At 36.8% G+C, this 19079-nt stretch overlaps 1 pseudogene; it reads left to right on the plus strand.

Annotated features, from left to right (window-relative positions):
* The first annotated feature begins 10929 nt into the window (after window positions 1–10929).
* On the plus strand, window positions 10930–11893 carry LOC109261204 (olfactory receptor 1N2-like; annotated as a pseudogene).
* Window positions 11894–19079: the final 7186 nt, after the last annotated feature.

Raw genomic sequence — 19079 nt, forward strand, 5'->3', positions numbered from 1 at the left:
GTGATGAGAACTCTTAGGATCTACTCTTTTAACAGCTTTCAAATATACTGCACAGTAGTGTTAACTATAGGCATCATGTTGTATATTACTTGTACAACAGTACTTATTTATCTTATAAGTATATCTTATAAGTATAAGTATATTTATATTTATATTTATCTTATAAGTATATCTTATATTTATCTTATAAGTTATACCCCAGTACTTATTTATCTTATAACTGAAAGTTTCTACCTTTTAACCACCTTATTCAAACTCCCCAAACTCCTAACCCCTACCTTTGGAAACCATAAATCTGATTCCTTTGTCTATAAGTATGGGATTTTTGGTTTTTTGGCATTTTTTTAATTCCACATATAAGTGAGAGCCACAGATACAGTATTTGTCTTTCTCCATCTGACTTACTTCACTTAGCATAATATCCTTAAGGTCCATTCGTATTCTTGCAAACGGAAGGATTTCATTCTTTTTTTTTTTATTGCTGAAGAGTATTCCATTGTGTGTGTGTCTGTATGTGTGTGTGTCTCACAGCTTCTATATCACTCATCTCCCGATGGACACTTCCATTGTTTCCGTGTCTTGGCTGTGGCCAATAATGCTGCAATAAACACGGAGTGCGGATATCTCTTGGACATAGTGTTTTATTTACTTCAAGTATATTACCAGATGTGGAACTGTTGGACTGTATGGTAGTTCTATTTTTAATTTTTTGAAGTACCTCCATACTGTTTCCTATAGTGCCTGCACCGACTTAGAATTCCTCCAACTGTGAACAAGAGTTCTCTTTTCTCCATATCTTCACCTGCCAATAGTATTGAACAAGGTCTTCTTTGCATGTTTAGCTCCATATGCTGCAATTTTTCTTTATCTCCATGTGGCATTAAATGAGTGAACAGATATGGAAAAGTGGAATTCTAAACTGGCAGTAGGTGAAATATAAGAATCAATCTTGTCACACCAAAGAATCCTCAAAAAGGCCCACAAACTGGAAGCCCTTGGTACCGTGGGACCCAGGAGTGAAAGGGTAGTCTAAGAGGTGACAGTTATTTCAGGAAAACCCAGGTCCCTTAGATTACTCTTTACACCCCACCCTGTGGGAATGCTATCCCTGTCTTATCCCAGCTAGAAACTGGGAGGTTTACTTTCTGGAGAAGCTTGTGAATGGGGGTTGCCACAAATAGATCAGAATTATATTATTAGTGAATCATGTGAAAAACAAGGAAAATATATGACTATACATGCACAGCAAATGTTGAATGCTGAGACCCACAGCCCTTTATCCAGATTTTTCTTCTAGACCTCTATCTTTTTTTTTTTTTTTAATGTATATTTATTTTTGAGACAGAGAGAGACAGAGCATGAGTGGGGGAGAGTCAGAGAGAGAGGGAGACACAGAATCCGAAGCAGGCTCCAGGCTCTGAGCTGTGAGCACAGAGCCTGACGTGAGGCTCGAACTCACGAGCTGTGAGATCATGACCTGAGCCGAAGTCGGACACTCAACCGACTGAGCCACCCAGGTGCCCCCTATCTTGAATATAGAATATTAGAATAATTTTCTTCTCCTACTGGCATTGGAGACCCCTCCTCAAAACGCATTTCCAAGCCAGATCATACTTCAGTGGAACTCAAAGTCAACAGCTCCATCTATAAGCATAGAGCTACCAGCCAGTTTCCAAAAATGTACTGGGTTATGGCATAAGTCAACACAGCACATAAATCTAAAGTGCACAACTCAGTGAATTTTTCATGTTTACACCTGTGTAACACCCTGCTAATCAAGATATATAATATCTCCTCCAAGTTAGAAGGCTCCCTCTTTTCCCTTCTGAGCCATTATCCTCTTGGAGGTAACTACTCTTGTGATACATATTACCAGAAGATTAGTTTTGTCTATCATTAAAGTTCAAGTAAAAGGAATCACATGGTAGAACTCTTACATCTGGCTTCTTTAGCTCAACATGACATCTGCCACATTCAATCATGTTGTGACATGATTTGTATTGTATTGCTATATAATATTTCATTACACAAATAATACTTTATTCATTTTTTCTGTTGATGAACATATATGGTCATTTCCAATTTTTGACTATTATGAGTAAAGGTGACAGGAACATCCTTAAGTATGTCTTTTGTGGGCCATATGTACTTATTTCTCTCAGGTGTATATGCAGAGGTGATATGTCTGAGTCAGGGTAAGCAATATTTAACTTTAGTATATGTAGGCAAACAATGTTCCAAATGCTTATACAAATTTACATTCCCATCCAAAATAATTGAGAGTTCTAGTTGCTAAATAGTCTCAAAAAAGTATCAGTGTCAGTCTTTTTATCTCTGGGGTAATGTTGAGGAAAACTGGGGAGATGAAAATGTCGTTAATACATTTTAAAATGTCATAATACATTTTTAAAATGTATATATTTTAAGTATTTATTTAAATTCCAGTTAACATACAGTGTAATATTATTTTCAGGTGTACAATGTGGTGATTCAACACTTCCATGGAACACCTGGTGCTCATCACAAGTGCACCCCTTAATCCCTATCACCTGTTTAACCCATCATCCCAGCCACCTCCCCTCTGCTAACCATCAGTTTATTCTCTATAGTTAAGAGTCAGTTTCTTGGTTTGCCTCTCTCACTCTTTTTTCTCTATGTTTTGTTTCTTAAATTCCACATATGAGTGAAATCATATGGTATTTGATTTCTCTGACTTACTTCGCTTAGCATAATACTCTCGCGCTCCATCTATAGTGGCTACATGGATATATACATATATAAACATTCATTAATTTTTACAGGTATTATTTGTGTTTTTTACTCCCTGTACTTTTTTTAATGTAAGGACAATTTTTTTAATGTAAGGCTATTATGAGCAACTTTAAGCTGATGAATGCCAATTTGAGTAAAATGGACAAATACTTCAAAGATAAAATACATGAAAGCCGACAAAAGAAAAGAAAATCTGAATAGTTTCCTATCTACTAGAGAAATGGAATGCATTATCAAAAGTTCCCATAATAAAAATATCAAGTCCCCAGTGATTTCACTGTTGGGTTCTTCCAAACATTTAAGGAAGAAATAATCAGTCTTACATGAACTCATCACTGAACTCTTCACCAGAATAGTAGAAGAAGAAAAAGTCTGTGACTCTTTTTGTGAGGCAAGCATGGCACTAATACTAAAATTTGAGAGGTAAATAAAAAGAAAGGAAAATCAAAGAATGATCTTTGATGTTTCAAAACTCTAAATGAAAAATTACAAAATTAAAATCAGAGTTACACAGAAAGCATACTACACTGAGCCAAAGGATTTATTTGTGATGATAGGTTAGTTTAACATTTGAAAACCAATCAATGAAAATCATTCCACTAACACGTAAAGGAGAATAATCATTTCAAAAATTCAATAGATGAAACAAAAGTATTTAATAAACTTCAACACCCATTTGCAATAAAACCTATAGGAAACTAGGAATATTTCCCTTCTTCTGCTGGCTTTATACTTCATTTGTTTTCTTTTTCTAGCTCCTTTAGGTGTAAGGTTAGGTTGTATATTTGACACTTTTCTGGATTCTTGATGTAGACCTGTATTGCTATAAACTTCCCTCTAATGACCACTTTTGCTGCATCCCAAAGGTTTTGGATGGTCATGTTTTCATTTTCATTTGTTTCCAGGTACTTGTTAATTTCTTCTTTAATTTCCTGGTTGACCATTAATTCTTTAGTAGGATGTTCTTTAGCCTCCATGAATTTGTGATCTTTCCGAATTTCTTCTTCTGATTGACTTCAAATTTCATAGTGTTGTGATCAGAAAATTTGCACGGTATGATTTCAATTTTTTTGTACTTGTTGAGGGCTGATTTCTGACCCAGTATGTGATCTAATCTGAGAATGTTCCATGTGCATTTGAAAAAACAATGCATATTCTGCTGCTTTTGGATGAAATGTTGCAAATATACCTGTTAAGTCCATCTGGTATAGTGTGTCATTCAAAGCCATTGTTTCCTTGTTAATTTTCTGCTTACATGATCTGTCCTTTGCTGTAAGTGAGGTGTTAAAGTCCCCTACTATTATCGTATTATTATCAATGATTTCCTTTCTGTTTGTTATTGTTTTATATATTTGGGTGTTCTGAGTTAGGAGCATAAATATGTACAATTATTAGATGTTCTTGTTGGATAGACCCCCTTAGTATGATGTAATGAATGCCCTTCTTCATCTCTTGTTACAGCCTTTAGTTTAAAATCTAGTTTGCCTGATATAAGTATTGCTACTCTGGCTTTCTTCTGATATCCATTTGCATGGTAAATATTTCTTCATCCCCTCACTTTCAATCTACAGGTGTCTTTCAGTCTAAAATGAGTCTCTTGCTGGCAGCAAATAGATGGGTCTTGTTTTTTTTTAAATCTATTCTGATACTCTGTGTGTTTTGATTGGAGTATGTAGCTCATTTACAGTTGGAGTAATTACTGACAGATAAGAATTTAGTGCCATTTCATTACAGAACAAATATGTTAAACTGTTTATACTACCCCAAAGAATGCACACATTTAATGCAATCCATATTAAAATACCAACAGCATTTTTCACAGGACTACAATGAATAATCCTAAAATTTGCATGGAGCCAGAAAAGACCTGGAATAGCCAAAGCTATCTTGAAAAAGAAGAGCAAAGCTGGAGGCATATTATCATTCCAGACTTCAACTTATATTATGAAGCCGTAGCCATCAAGACAGTATGGTAGTGGCACAAAAACAGACACATAGATCCATGGAACAGAATAGAAAACCCAGAAATGGGCCCACAGCTCTATGGTTAACTAATCCTTAAGAAAGAAGGAAAGACTATTGATGGAAGACAGTCTCTTCAACAAATGGTACTGTGAAAACTGGAGAGCAACACGCAAAAGAATGAAACTGGACCACTTTCTTACACCATATAAAAAAATAAATTCAAAATGGATGACAGAACTAAATGTGAGACAGGAAACCGTCAATGTCCTAGAGGAGAACACAGGCAGTTACCTCTTTGACACCAGTCATAGCAACTTCTTATTTCCAGAGGCAGGGGAAACAAAAGCAAAAAAAACCTATTGAAACTACACCAAAATAAAAAGCTTCTGCACAGAGGAGGAAATTATCAACAAAACTAAAAGGCAACCTTTGGAATGGGAGATGATATTTGCAAATGACATATCTGATAAAGGGTTAGTATCCAAAGTGTATAAAGAACTTATAAAAATCAACACCCAAAAAACAAATAACCCAATTAAAAATGGGCAGAAGACATGAATAGACATTTGCTCCAAAGAAGACATACAGATGGCTAATAGACACATGAAAAGATGCTCAATATCACTCATCATCAGGGAAATACATATCAAAACTACAATGAGATACCACCTTATAACAGTCAGAATGGCTAAAATTAACAACGCAGGAAACAAGATGTGATGCCAAGGATGCAGAGAAAGGGGAATCCTCTTACATTGTTGGTGGGAATGCAAACTGGTGCAGGCACTGTGGAAGATAGTAAGGAGGTTCCTCAGAGAGTTAAAAACAGAACTACCCTATGATTCAGCAATTACACTACTAGGTATTTATCCAAAGGACACAAAGTACTGATTTGAAGGGATAATGTTTATAGCAGCATTATCAACAATAGCCAAATTGTGGAAACAGCCCAAATGCCCATTGATTGATAAATGGATGGAGAAGATGTGGTATGTATGTATGTATGTGTGTGTGTGTGTGTGTGTGTGTGTGCACATGTGTGTGTATTACTCAGCTATTAAGTAATGAAATCTTGCCATTTACAATGATATGGACGGAGCTAGAATGTATTATGCTAAGTGAAACAAGTCAGCCAGAGAAAGACAAATACTACGTGATCTCACTCATACATGGAATTTAAGAACCAAAACAGATAAACATAGGGCAAAGGGGAAAAACAAGAGATGGGGAGGCAAACCATAAGAGACTCTTAACTATAGAGAACAAACTGAGGGTTGATGGAGGGTAGGTGGGCAGGGGGATGGGCTAAATGGGTGATGGGTACTAAGGAGGGCACTTGTGGTGACCACTGGGTGTTATATATAAGTGATAAATTGTGCTCCTGAAGCCAATGTTACACAATATGTTAACTAACTAGAATTTAAATAAAATATTGAAAAATAGGAATTGGAAATACTGGTATTATTATCAGATAATTATCAGACAATCTGATTATACACCTAAAAATTCACTCCAAATCTATGACTAATAAAATGACTAATAAAATGATATAGCAAGGTCACTCAATACAAAAGTTAACATACAAAACCAACTGCATTTCTGGACCCTAGCCATGAACAAACAGAAACAAACATTCTAAACATGTTATTTACTTTAGACTATAAAAGCACAGATACCTAGGAATACATTTAAGGTAATGTGCAAGACCTCTTTACTAAAATTTACAAAATATTATTAAAACGTTATTGAAATAAAGTAGGCAAAAATGAAGAGATATACTATATTCATAGATTGAAAAATTCAGCATTACTATGGTATACACTCTTCCCAAATTAGCCTATCAATGAAATCACATTCATAGTTCTAGCAGGTTGTGTGTGTGTCTGTGTGTGTAAAGCTAATTCTAAAGTTCACATAAAAACACAAGTACCAAGGATAGCCAAGGAAACAAATTTAGAAGACTTATACAACCATATATCAAGATATTATAAAACTATAATAATTAAAACTGTGGTATTTACCAAGGACAGAAAAACTGATGAAACAGAAGAGTCTATAAACAGATTCATAGATAAATGTTCACCTGAATTATGAATGTGACTCTTCAACATAGCAGAATAAACTTTCCAGGATGATGACCTTTTCAATAAATCATCTGAGATAATTGGATACCCAAATGGGAAAAAATATAATTTGACTCTGACCTCATGCTCTATATAAAAGTCAAGTCCAAAGAGATTCATATAGAAATAAAAAATAATGGAGACTTTAGATGGAAACATGGGAGAATATCGTCATAATGAAGAAGTATGCAAATATCTCTTAGGACACAACATAATCATAAAGAAAAAAATAAATTGGACTATATTAAAATTAATAACTTCTATTTCTCAAAAGACACCAATAAGAAAGTGAAAAGTCAACACCCAGAGGAGATATTTGTCATGTATACATGAAAATCATTCTGAAAAACTAAAGTTGAAACCATGCAAAACCTAGAACCCCCAAATTCTACTACTAAATATATATTCAACCAAAATGTGTATGTATGTTCTCTAAGAGGCTGTATAAGAATATTTGTATCATCATCTAAATGGCTATCAACAGTAGAACAGATGAAGTGTGGTATATCCATCAGTAGAGTATAAGCAACAACATCACTCTCTGCCTCCTGCTCCTCTCTCTGTCCTATCCTTGCCCCTGAGGATTTGGAGTGTCTATTGTAGTTATCCCATGCCCATATCAGCATCATGGTGGGTACGCGTGAGGAGGGAGGAGAGAGATAACTTGTCTCTCACATCCCAGGTCTCCCGATTGAGAAGGACAATGAACTGGGAAGTGAATCTAAGGAAACACATTTTCACCAGGACCTCGTTTCGACACAAGATCTTGGACACTGACCTGATGTTCCAATGCAATGAAATTCTGAGCTTTGAGGGAAGGAGTGAATCGATTTTGAATGTGAGAAGAATTTAAATAATTTCAGGTGGTGGTAAATTACAGAAAGCCAAAAGTTATTTGCTATTCTTTTTATGGACAGATGGAGCTTAATTTCTTTCCCTTAGTCACTGGCTTGGCCCTCGTGACTTCTTTGATCTATAGAAGGTAGTGAAAATGAGATTCTAGGATTTCCAAAGCTAGGTTTTATGAAAATCATGCAGTTTTCACCTTGATCTCTTAAAATGTTTGCTGTCAAGAGGCCCACTTTCAGAACCCTGCTGCCAGTGCTGTGAGCAGCCCACATGATTTGGAAAGACCAGGCACAGGTGCACAGACTTGTGCACTGGAAAATGCATGAGTTATTAAAAAATAGTCCTGATAAAACTAGCTATTGTGAGTAATTAAAAGTAAAAGTAGATCTTTTTCTTTCACTATACCACAACATAAATTGCAAGTAAATTAAAATTTGGGTTGATGGGCATTAAGGAGGGCACTTGTTATGATTAACACTGGGTATTATATTTAAGGGATGAATCACTAAATTCTACTCCTGAAAGGAATGCTACACTGTATGTTAAGTAACTTGAATTTAAATAAAATATTGCAAGTAAAAAGGAGAAAAAATTTTAAATGTACTGTTTAAAATTTAGAAGAAATAACTAAATGACATTTTCCTGTTATGTAAGATGGAAAGACTTTTCAGTATAAAAGTAATGGAAAAAATCACAAAGCCACATATCTGTCAATTTTGACTATAAAAAACATTTTTTAAAAGTTGTAGACGTCTTGGAATGGCAAGGACAGAAAACAACACCCATAAAATATTTTCATTTGTTTTATTGCCTCTAACATCCATTTTAAAACCCCAAAAATATCCCAGTAGATAAAGGAGAAACATATTAATAGGATAATTTGGGGAATAATTAACCATGGTTAAAAAGCAGATGAAACAAATAGTCAATCTCACTAGTAACCAGAGACATGTGAGTTAGAAAAATGAGATTATTTTCTATCTGTGGAATTGTTGACGATTAAAACCAGTAATGATATTAGGACAAAGTGTGGTTAAGAACATGGATTCTAGGGTCATGCAGACTTAGGTTGGAATTCTACCACCTTCATTTAGTAGTTGTATGACCTTGGTCAAGTCGTTATCTTCCCTGGACCTCTGTTTCATCATCTGTAAAGTGGGAATAATAATAGTTCCTGTATCTAAGCTTCCTGTATTACTTGAGATTGTGTAATGAAAGTGTTCAATAATATTAATAATAGTATCAATTCAATAGTATTAATAAAAATACAGGAGATAAAACATTTTTAGCAGCTTCTATGTATCAGACATTATGGTTGGTGTGCTCTATATAGGCTGCCTCATTTAGTTGAGAGTTTAGGACTTGAGGAGGTTGCTCTACATTAGGATTACTTTGTTTAGGAAAATCACCAACATAAATCATTATAATTTATATTTCTGACACTTTCCTCGATGCAATTTTGCTTAGAGTATGGGACAGAAATTCAACTGTCCGGTGTATAGGTACAATTTCCTAGGGACCTGCTGGTCAGGCTGAAGTGCACTGTATCCCAGCAAGAGGCCTCAGAATCACACTCCTGAGACCGACATCTGAGCTTAACTCTGGGAAATATTTGCCCTCAGTTCTCCCAGCATCCAGCCAGAGTTGGCTGCAGGAAAGCCTGCACAATGACACTGAGGTTGGCTCTAATGAGCACTTTGGGAGATGTTTTCAAGAAGCCTTTAAAACCCTAAGAAAGTCTCTTGTCTTCTCAGGCTTGGGGAAGCTGTAAAGGAATCATACACTCCATGTTCCTAATGAACTCTGGACTCAATAGACACAAACTCTGCTGACTGAGTCTTAAAGATCCCAGAAACTTCCTCATTGTGAATTATCCATCCAGGAGAAAGAAATGGAAAATCTGAAGATGCCGGACACTGATCCATGCTCTCACAGTTGAGAATCTACAAGGGGCAGGACACACACACACACACACACACACACACACACACACACCCCAACACAACAACTAGGCAGAAGTTTCCTGGGTAGATGAGCTGACTCTCCACCTAAGATCAGAAGTCACTCTACGAACCAAAGAACAAATAGAGGATTAACTATTCACAGAAACGTCTAAGGCCGTAGTTTTTACAAGGCCAATATGGAATGAGCTCTCACACCAGCTCTCTCTAAATCCCAGGGGAGCAGAACAGAGTGGCTACTTTCAAGCCCAGAGAACCAGAGCCTGATTCCTTCCATCTTCCTTCCTCTGATGAAAAGTAAATATTGGAGAAATATGGTACAATTGTAGGGGTAAAGGCACAGGCTCTGGAGTCAGGCACACCTGCATTTGAATGTCATTTACTAGCTATCTGATCTTGAATACATCAAATATCTCTGAAGCTCAGTGTCATCATTTACAAAGATAGTAGCACCTATGTCATGGCCTTTTGAAGAATAAAAGAATGCCATGAAGATGTCTGGTATTTAACCAGTCTCTACAAATAGGAGCTGATCATGATGAGAGGCCAGGAGAACTGAAATATCAGTTCCTAGAGTGAATACAGGTACAAAGAAGCAGAAGAGGAAGAGGACAGTGACAAAGAAGAGACAGTGATCATGGGGTGGGTGTGGCCCCCTTCCTGTTTGTGGAGAGGAGGAGAGGCAGTAGATGGGACATCACAGATACTCACTGCCCTTAGCCCACATACCCTGTGGCCCCAGTTAGGGAAGGGCATAGGGAAGGGAGCTAAATGGTGCAGTCAAGTTCTAGGGATTGGGGAGGCTAGTAGAGAGGAGGCTATTTTGTCTAATTGGTGTGTGTGTGTGTGTGTGTGTGTGTGTGTGTGTGTGTGTGTGTGTGTGTTGGGGGAGAGGCATCAAAGGAAATTATCAATCACCAAACATTAGTGACTTTTCCAATCATGCCTTCAAGGATATGCTCAATTCTTAGCTCCTCCAATAGCCTACACTGACTTCTCTGGTCAAACTGATCTCTTCCCTGGACCCCATTTAAACCAAAAGCACAATCTGCATTTGTATGGATATTATCTTGCCTGTTTCTATGTCCTGTGGGTATTTTCTTACATGTCCAATGAGATCCAAGATTCTCATTGTCAAGGTCCATTTATTATCCTTTTTTTCCCCAATATAGTTCTGGCTACACAGATACATCTGTGGTTGATCTAATAATTAAATACTAACACAGGGAATATCTGAACAGATAACAAGAACTACAGGGATGGGAAAACCAAGCAGAGTGAACCAAACTATTTCAGACTTCTTCCTTCTAGGACTCTCTGAGCAGCCAGAGGAGCAATCTCTCCTATTTGGCGTTTTCCTGGGCATGTACCTGTTCACCATGACAGGGAACCTGCTCATCATCCTGGTCATCAGCTCTGACCCACACCTTCATACTCCCATGTACTTCTTCCTGGCAAACTTATCATTAACTGATGTCTGTTTCACCTCTGCTTCAATACCCAAAATGCTGGCCAACATTCATACCCAGAGTTGGACCATCTCCCATTCTGGTTGCCTTGCACAGCTGTATCTCCTCCTTGTGTTTGGTGGCCTTGACAACTGCCTTCTGGCTGTGATGGCATATGACCACTATGTGATCATCTGTCAGCTACTCCATTACAGCACAGCTATGAGTCCCCAACTTTGTGCACTAATGCTGGGTGCTAACCAACTGCCCATGTGCTGGGTGTTAACCAACTGCCCTGCCCTGGTGAACACACTGCTGCTGACCCATGTGGTCTTCTGTGCCCACAAAGCCATCCCTCACTTCTACTGTGATCCCAGTGCTCTACTGAAGCTTGCCTGCTCAGATACCCGCATTAGTGAGCTGATGATCATCACCATGGGCCTGATGTTCCTCACGGTTCCCCTCATGCTGATTGTCCTCTCCTATGTCTGCATTTCCTGGGCTATGTTTGGCATCTCATCTCCTGGAGGGTGCTAGAAAGCCTTCTCTACCTGTGGTTCTCACCTCACCGTGGTTCTGCTCTTCTATGGATCTCTTATGGGTATTTATTTATTTCCTCCATCAACTCACTCTGCAGAGAGTCAAAGCAGGGATGCCATTCTCTATGGTGATTATCCCCATGCTAAATCCATTCATCTATAGCTTGAGGAACAGAGACATGAAGGAAGCCTTGTGTAAACTATTTGGCAATTGAAAAACATTCCTCTCACCATGACGTTGATGCCTGGTCCTGGTATCCTGAGCAACCCTGCCCTCCATCATTTTGGTGATTTCACCACTCTCAGACTGATTTTTAAGGGAAGGTTATCAGGTAACTCCGGGTTAGGGGCACAACAAAAAGGAGATTCTCACTCATTTATTTGGCTTTAGAATGAGATGTTCTGTCTCAGGCTCTCTCTGGATCTCAGTGCTAAGGGAAGGCAAGACACCATTCTCCCTTCTCATCTCTAAAACCAGAGTATTAGCCAGAGTGAACTAAAGTATATGACATACGCTCTGGATTCAAGTACCCCTACTCTTGGGTACTATGGCACAGGGTGAAGGTATGAGAATACAAACATGTATTGAGTATTTACAAGTTTCCTCATTGTTCTTCACATCAGTTCTTTGAGGCAGGGTTGTGAAAAGTATGACTCAATGTAAATAACTTCCCCAAACCAGGTAAGTTTGATTCTAATACTCGTCCTCTTTCTACTATACCACATTGTGGAGATCATGATAAATATTGAATGATTGTCATAGGAGATGAAGAATTAAATTAATATATATTTTATGGTATTTCCTTAATATTTCATTTCTTTAACTCAAGAACACTCCTTTCTGTTATTGTAATGGCTGATGAAACAGAGTCAATATTTATGTATTCCTACTGTGTGCCAACTTTGTACTAAAGTATCCAGTTTATTTTCTGGGTTCTTTAATAAAATATCCAAAATGCAAACACAAAACTATAAATCATGTGTGCTGGAAATTTTAGAGCAATAATTTGAGGAAAGGTAGTCTGGTGGAAATGGGTGTCCTGAGAAGTCACAAGCTTAACAGAGGTTATATTTTTGCAGTGGGGTTACAGGTTACTATTTTTTTTTATATCCACGTTTCAAATGAGGGTATTTTTAGAACTAGGAATGAAATTTGAGAGTTGGCAAAAAAAATATTACAATGATTAGAAAGTCACCCCAGAGAGATAAAGAAGCACCTAAAAACAGGGCTCTCCAAAGACTCAAAGTCCAGTTCATCCTTGATCAAGTTTTTTAAAAAGGAGGGTGTGACTTTTTGATGTCTTCTACAACAGATCGTGCTTTGAAAGGAAGACGATTATACAAGAAGATTGCACCTGTGTGCGTTTCCCTTTGGCCATCCTCCCTTCTCTCCATCCCTTCTTCTTAGATAGAAGAGGTGGAAATAACATGACAACCAGGGAAACCAGACCAGACCAACCTGGCCTTGAAGTAGGTTACGTGCCCTGACCACAGCAATCTACTACTGCAATTTCTAGTAGGAAAGCAGAGGTTTAAAAAATCAACCTTTGGGGCACCTGGGTGGCACAGTCGGTTGAGTGTCCAACTTCGGCTCAGGTCATGATATCACAGCTGTTGAGTTCCAGCCCCGCGTCAGGCTCTGTGCTGACAGCTTGGAGCCTGGGGCCTGCTTCTGATTCTGTATCTCCCTCTCTCTCTCTGCCCCTGACACACTCACATTCTGTCTCTGTCTCTCTCAAGAGTGAATAAACATTAAAAAAAAATTTTTTTTTAATCAACCTTTGTGTTTGTCGGTAATATCCCTTTTTTTCTGAGCCAATTTCTTACCTGTAATATCACCGCCTCTGCCCTCCAGGCACCCAAATACACCATACTGTTTACTATCTATTCAGTCTGTTCTCTGCCCTGTATTAATAGGCTATCCTAGCAATCAAACTCCCATTCCTGGAGAGTTAAACCAAATATCATTATATCTCTTAAAAGACATGCACTCAATTGGCGAGTAAGGTTCACTCTTCCACAGGACCATTTACACTTTTGAAGGTGATCTTCTTAAACCAAATGGACTCAAATGGATAGGATATTTCTGGAGATATTTCTGAGTCCAGAAATTTTAGGTGCAGGTATATAGGTGAATAGATATGGTTATACCTTATCTGTTTCTCCTAGTCTCATGTTCTCAACTATATTTGCCCCTTATAAGACTCAGAAAATAACCAGAATATTGTTTAGGCAGGGGTAGTGACTTGGTAAAGGACAGCATAAATATTGTAAATAAAGACTCCATAAATTAAAAAGTCACTGGTGCTTTACTTTTTTTTCAGAAGGTATATTTGTTTTATTTGTCATTTTAAAACCTATATTCAAACTTTAATATATTTTAATTAGGTAAAGTATTTCTTTTGTACACAAAAATTTAGAGACTTTATGTCATATCTAAGAATCCCACTATATATCCTGTGGGATATAGATAGCTAATTACAACTAATAAAATTCTGAGAATGGAAATAGTCCTTTACATAGTACAGAATCACAATGTAAAAATTTTAGAAATAACGTCATCCCAAATTTATATTGTAAAATACTGTTAGATATTATAATTGTGTTGTTTTAATGACAATAATTGATGCTGTATAAAAGCAGGTGAGGGAGATATTCTGAAATGCTACTGGTAATTGGAATACAAATTGGTATAGACTTCCAGGAAATAAGTTGATAATATATATTTAGAGCATAATAAATATTTGTACCAGGGCACCTGGGTGGCTCAGTAAGTTAAGCATCTGACTTCAGCTCAGGTCATGATCTCACAGTCTGTGAGTTCAAGCCCCGTGTCGGGCTCTGTGCTAACAGCTCAGAGCCTGGAGCCTGCTTTGGATTCTGTGCCTCCCTCTCTCTCTGCCCCTCCCCTGCTCATGCTCTGTCTCTCTCTGTCTCAAAAATAAATAAAACATTAAAAAAAATTTTGTACCTTATGACCTACTCTTTCACTTCCAGGAGTTTGATCAAGGAAATAGTAAAACAATATTATTTATAACTTTGCTCTCAGTATTCAAGAGTCTCTTATGGTTTGCCTCCCTCCCTCTCTGTAACTTTTTTTTCCCCTTCCCCTCCCCTGTGGTCTTCTGTTAAGTTTCTGAAGACCCACATATGAGTGAAAACATATGGTATCTGTCTTTCTCTGACTGACTTATTTCACTTAACATAATACCTTCCAGTTCCATCCACGTTGCTGCAAATGGCCAGATTTCATTCTTTCCCATTGCCAAGTAGTACTCCATTGTATATATAAACCACATCTTCTTTATCCATTTGTCAGTAATAACTTTGATATAAAGATATTACTCATAAGAGAAACAGAAAGCTCTCAAATTTTAGTCATTGTGGCTAATTATGCTATGTTGATATGATGGAGTAGTGTGTGAGCTTTCCAATATTTGATAACACATCACTATACTGAACTCATTATGAATTCATTATTCATAATACTTGTCTAAAAAAAACTTGAATATACCAAAATATTAAAAGGTACTGTCCCAAGGTGATGGAGTTATGTATGATTGTTCTTGTCTCTCTTCCATATCCACTTTCCACTTGTATTTTCCATAGTAAAATCTTACTTTGATAAACATAAATAGAAATATCTTTAAAATTTTATATCAATTCTTTTTGGCCAATATGTATACTCTGGTTGTCTGGAGTTTGCTGTGGAAATAAAATTAATATTTCTCTTGTTTAAGAGAGAATTTCTAGAAAATTCTGTTTTCCGCAAAGAGATGCTAGATGAGGTTATTATATACAGATCTTCCTTGACTCACAATGGAATATGTCCTGATGAACCCACCATAAGTTGACAATATCCTGAAGTGAGAATGCATTTCATACACCTCACCTACTGAACATCACAGCATAGCCCAGCCTACCTTACATGGGCTCAGGATGCTTACATTAGCCTACAGGTGCACAAAATCATCTAACACAAAGTCTACTTTATAACTGTTGGATAGCTCATGCACTTTATTGAATACCATACGGAAAGTGACAATGGAGATGGGTGTATGGGACAGAATGGTTGCAAGTGTATTGGTTTTTTACCCCCCTGATCTCATGGCTGACTGGAAGCTGTTGCTGTTGCTGCCGGCATCCCAAGAGAGCATCATGATATGTGCCACATATTGCTAGCTCAGGAAAAGATCAAAATTCAAAGTACTGCTTGTACTGAATGCATATCACTTTTGCACTATTATACAGTTGAAAATTCATTAAGTTGAATCATCAACCATCTGTATTCTGCTACAAGGGAGAGAGACAGAGGCTTTTTTAAAGAAAATTAAGTATTTTAAAAAATAGAAGAAAAGGTTCATCTGTCTTAAAAATCAGTTATGATGTCATTTTTCATTTGAGACTGAAAGGGTTTTCTGTCTATCCACATAAGCATCAGGGGCCTGACATCACAATTATCCTAGGGTTAAGTCTACATTTCTTTATCTATTTTATTCATCAACGTTCCGGGTAGGCAAAAGAAACCACCATTGGTATTTTAAGCAAAAATTAAGTTAATTCAAGGAATTGGGTCCTTACAAAGTCATTTACAGTGTCATAGAATCACAGGCTCTAGAGTGAGTCGCTAGGAATAAATGTGAGGACAAGAGTAATGAGACCAACATGGAGTACTTCTACCTCTTATGTCATCAGGAAGGTGGGGAATCAGAAGGTCGCCATTGGAACTATGAATTCAGGAGCATATCCGTGCAGCTATAACCCAGATATCAGGGATTAACATAAAAAATACATGTTTATTCCCCCTAAACTGATGACTGGACCCAGAAAAGTGGAATCCAACTGCCATTCTCAATGCAACTGCCTGTCAGCATCTATGTACCTGCTGATTGGACGCTGAAATTCTACTACGGAAAAAAATGCTCCATTAATACATCTGACAGTAGAAAAGCAAAAATAAACAAAAACAAAAACCCCAAATGCGCTTCATCTCATTTCACTATTCCAAATTTCACAAAAGTACATCTATTCAATAGAACCTAATTCATATCCAGGACCTGACCCGCAAAGGAGTCTGGGGAAAGTATTCCTTTCTTCTTTCCAGCTTTTCAAATGTAGGAAGGTACAGCAGAACAAAGTCAGAATGGATGGAGAGTGCCAAATGATCATTTCTCAAACAGTTACTAATAAAACCATTGAATGATAACTTTTTTCTTTTCCTAAATTGATATGCCTGATTTACAGTAATTTAAGTTCCCATATTGTCAAGGCAGAAGAACAACAGTACTAAAATATTTAGTATGGTCTGGATCTTTCAGGGAATATAGATTAATGCTGAAGATCATAGAATGCCAAGAGCACTCACAAGAATTATGGAAAAGGAAGTCTCAGAAAAAGGGTAAATGTTTCAATGGCCAAGCTAATGACCATGCTCTGAGTGTGCTGATTTAAGTATGTCATAAAAGTATATGAAAAGATGCTCAACATCATTAGTCATTAGAGAAATACAATTCAAAACCACAGAGAGATTTCACTCTACATCCACTAAGACGACTAAAATAAAACAACAGCAACAACAACAACAACAGACAATGGCAAGTGTTGATGAGAATGTGAATAAACTGGTGGGATAAACTAGTGGGATAAACTGGTGGGATAACTTTGCCAGTAGGAAGGTGAAATGGCACAGGCACCTTGGGAACTAGTTTTCAGTTTCTCTGAAATTAAGCATAACTTTGCTGTATGATCCAGCAATCCCACTCTGAAGTATATATACAAAAGAACCGAACACATGTCCACACAAAAACTTGTACATTCATGTTCATAGCAGCATTATTCACAACAGCCAAAAAGTGGAAACAACTCAAATGTCCATCAACGGATGAGTGGATAAACAAAAGTGGTAGATCCATATAATGGAATATTATTCAGCAATAAAAAGGAATGAAGTATTAATTCATGCTGCAAAATGAACAGATCTTGAAAATATTAAGCAAAATTCAAGCCAATCAAAAAGGGCTTCATATTATATCAGTCCATTTATATGAAATGTCCAGAATAGGAAAATCCAGAGAGAGAAGGTAGGTTGGTGGTTTCTAAGGGCTAGGAGAAAGGGGAAATAAGGACCGAATGCTAGGGATACAATAGCACAGTTTATAACTGTACAAAAATTAAGAAATATATAGAGATGATCTTAACAAAATACGTGTATACTAGTACATTAAAAACTCTAAAACATTCATGAGTAAAATTAAAGCAGACTCAAATACATAGAGATGTACCATGCACATGGGCTGAATAACTCAGTATTGTTATGGTGCCAGGTTTCCTCCCAAAATGATCTATAGATTCTATGTGGTTAAAGCACATTGACTACTAAAGCAGACTACTTTTAGAAGCTAATGCTTAATTTTATATAGAAATAAAAAGAAATCAGAATAGCCAAAACAATTTAAAAATGAGAAACCTGGCAGACGTACTCTGTCTAATTTCAACACTTTTTATAAATCTATAGCAATGAAAATAATAATTGCATGAAAATAGGAATATAGATCAATGAACAGAGTGAATAATCCTGAAATAGACCAATATGTATATGATCAATTAATATTTTACGAATGTGCCAACATAACTCAATGTAGAAAAGATATTGTTTCCACAAATTGTGCCAGCATCATTCAATATCTATCTACCTACCTACCTACCTATTTTTATATGTATTTCAATATATATTAAATGAACAAAGACTCTTATGTTGTACCGTATACAAAACGGAGCCTGAAATGGGTCAAATGTGTAAGAACTATAACTATAAAACCTTTAGAAGAAAACACTGAACAAAATCCTGGTAAACATGGGGTAGGCAAAAGTTTCTTAGGTGGGACACAGAAGTCTAGAAAAATTTATAATTTAGATTTCTTAAAAATAAAATGTATTTGCTCTTTAAAAGAGACTCTTTATAAAATATAATTAAAAACCCACAAGCCTCAGACTGGCAGAAAATATTTGCAGAACATATTTCTAATAACGACTTGAATCCAGAATACATACAGAGGACAAGCAACCCAATTATTTTAAAAAAGCACACACAAAAGACTTGAAAAGATATTTCACCAAAGGCGATACATAGCAAATCAGCTTGTGTAAAGAAACTCAACATCGTTAGTCTTTAGATAACAGGAAATGAAACGCACAAGAAGATACTACAATGAACTCACTAAAATGGCTAAAATTCAAAGAACTGACCACACCTCGTGGTACTGAGGATGTTAGAAAGTAGAATTTTCTCATACATTGTTGGTAGTAGTGCAGAGTGCAGAGCCATGTGGGGAAACGGTTGGGCAGCTTCTCATAAAGTTTAAACATACACTTGACCCAACAATTCCACTAGCAAGTACTTACCTGAGAGAATGGAAAACTTCA

The sequence above is a fragment of the Panthera pardus genome, unplaced genomic scaffold (genome assembly GCF_024362965.1).
Source record: "Panthera pardus isolate Hobbes unplaced genomic scaffold, ASM2436296v1 HiC_scaffold_20, whole genome shotgun sequence".
Classification (NCBI taxonomy): Eukaryota; Metazoa; Chordata; class Mammalia; order Carnivora; family Felidae; genus Panthera; species Panthera pardus.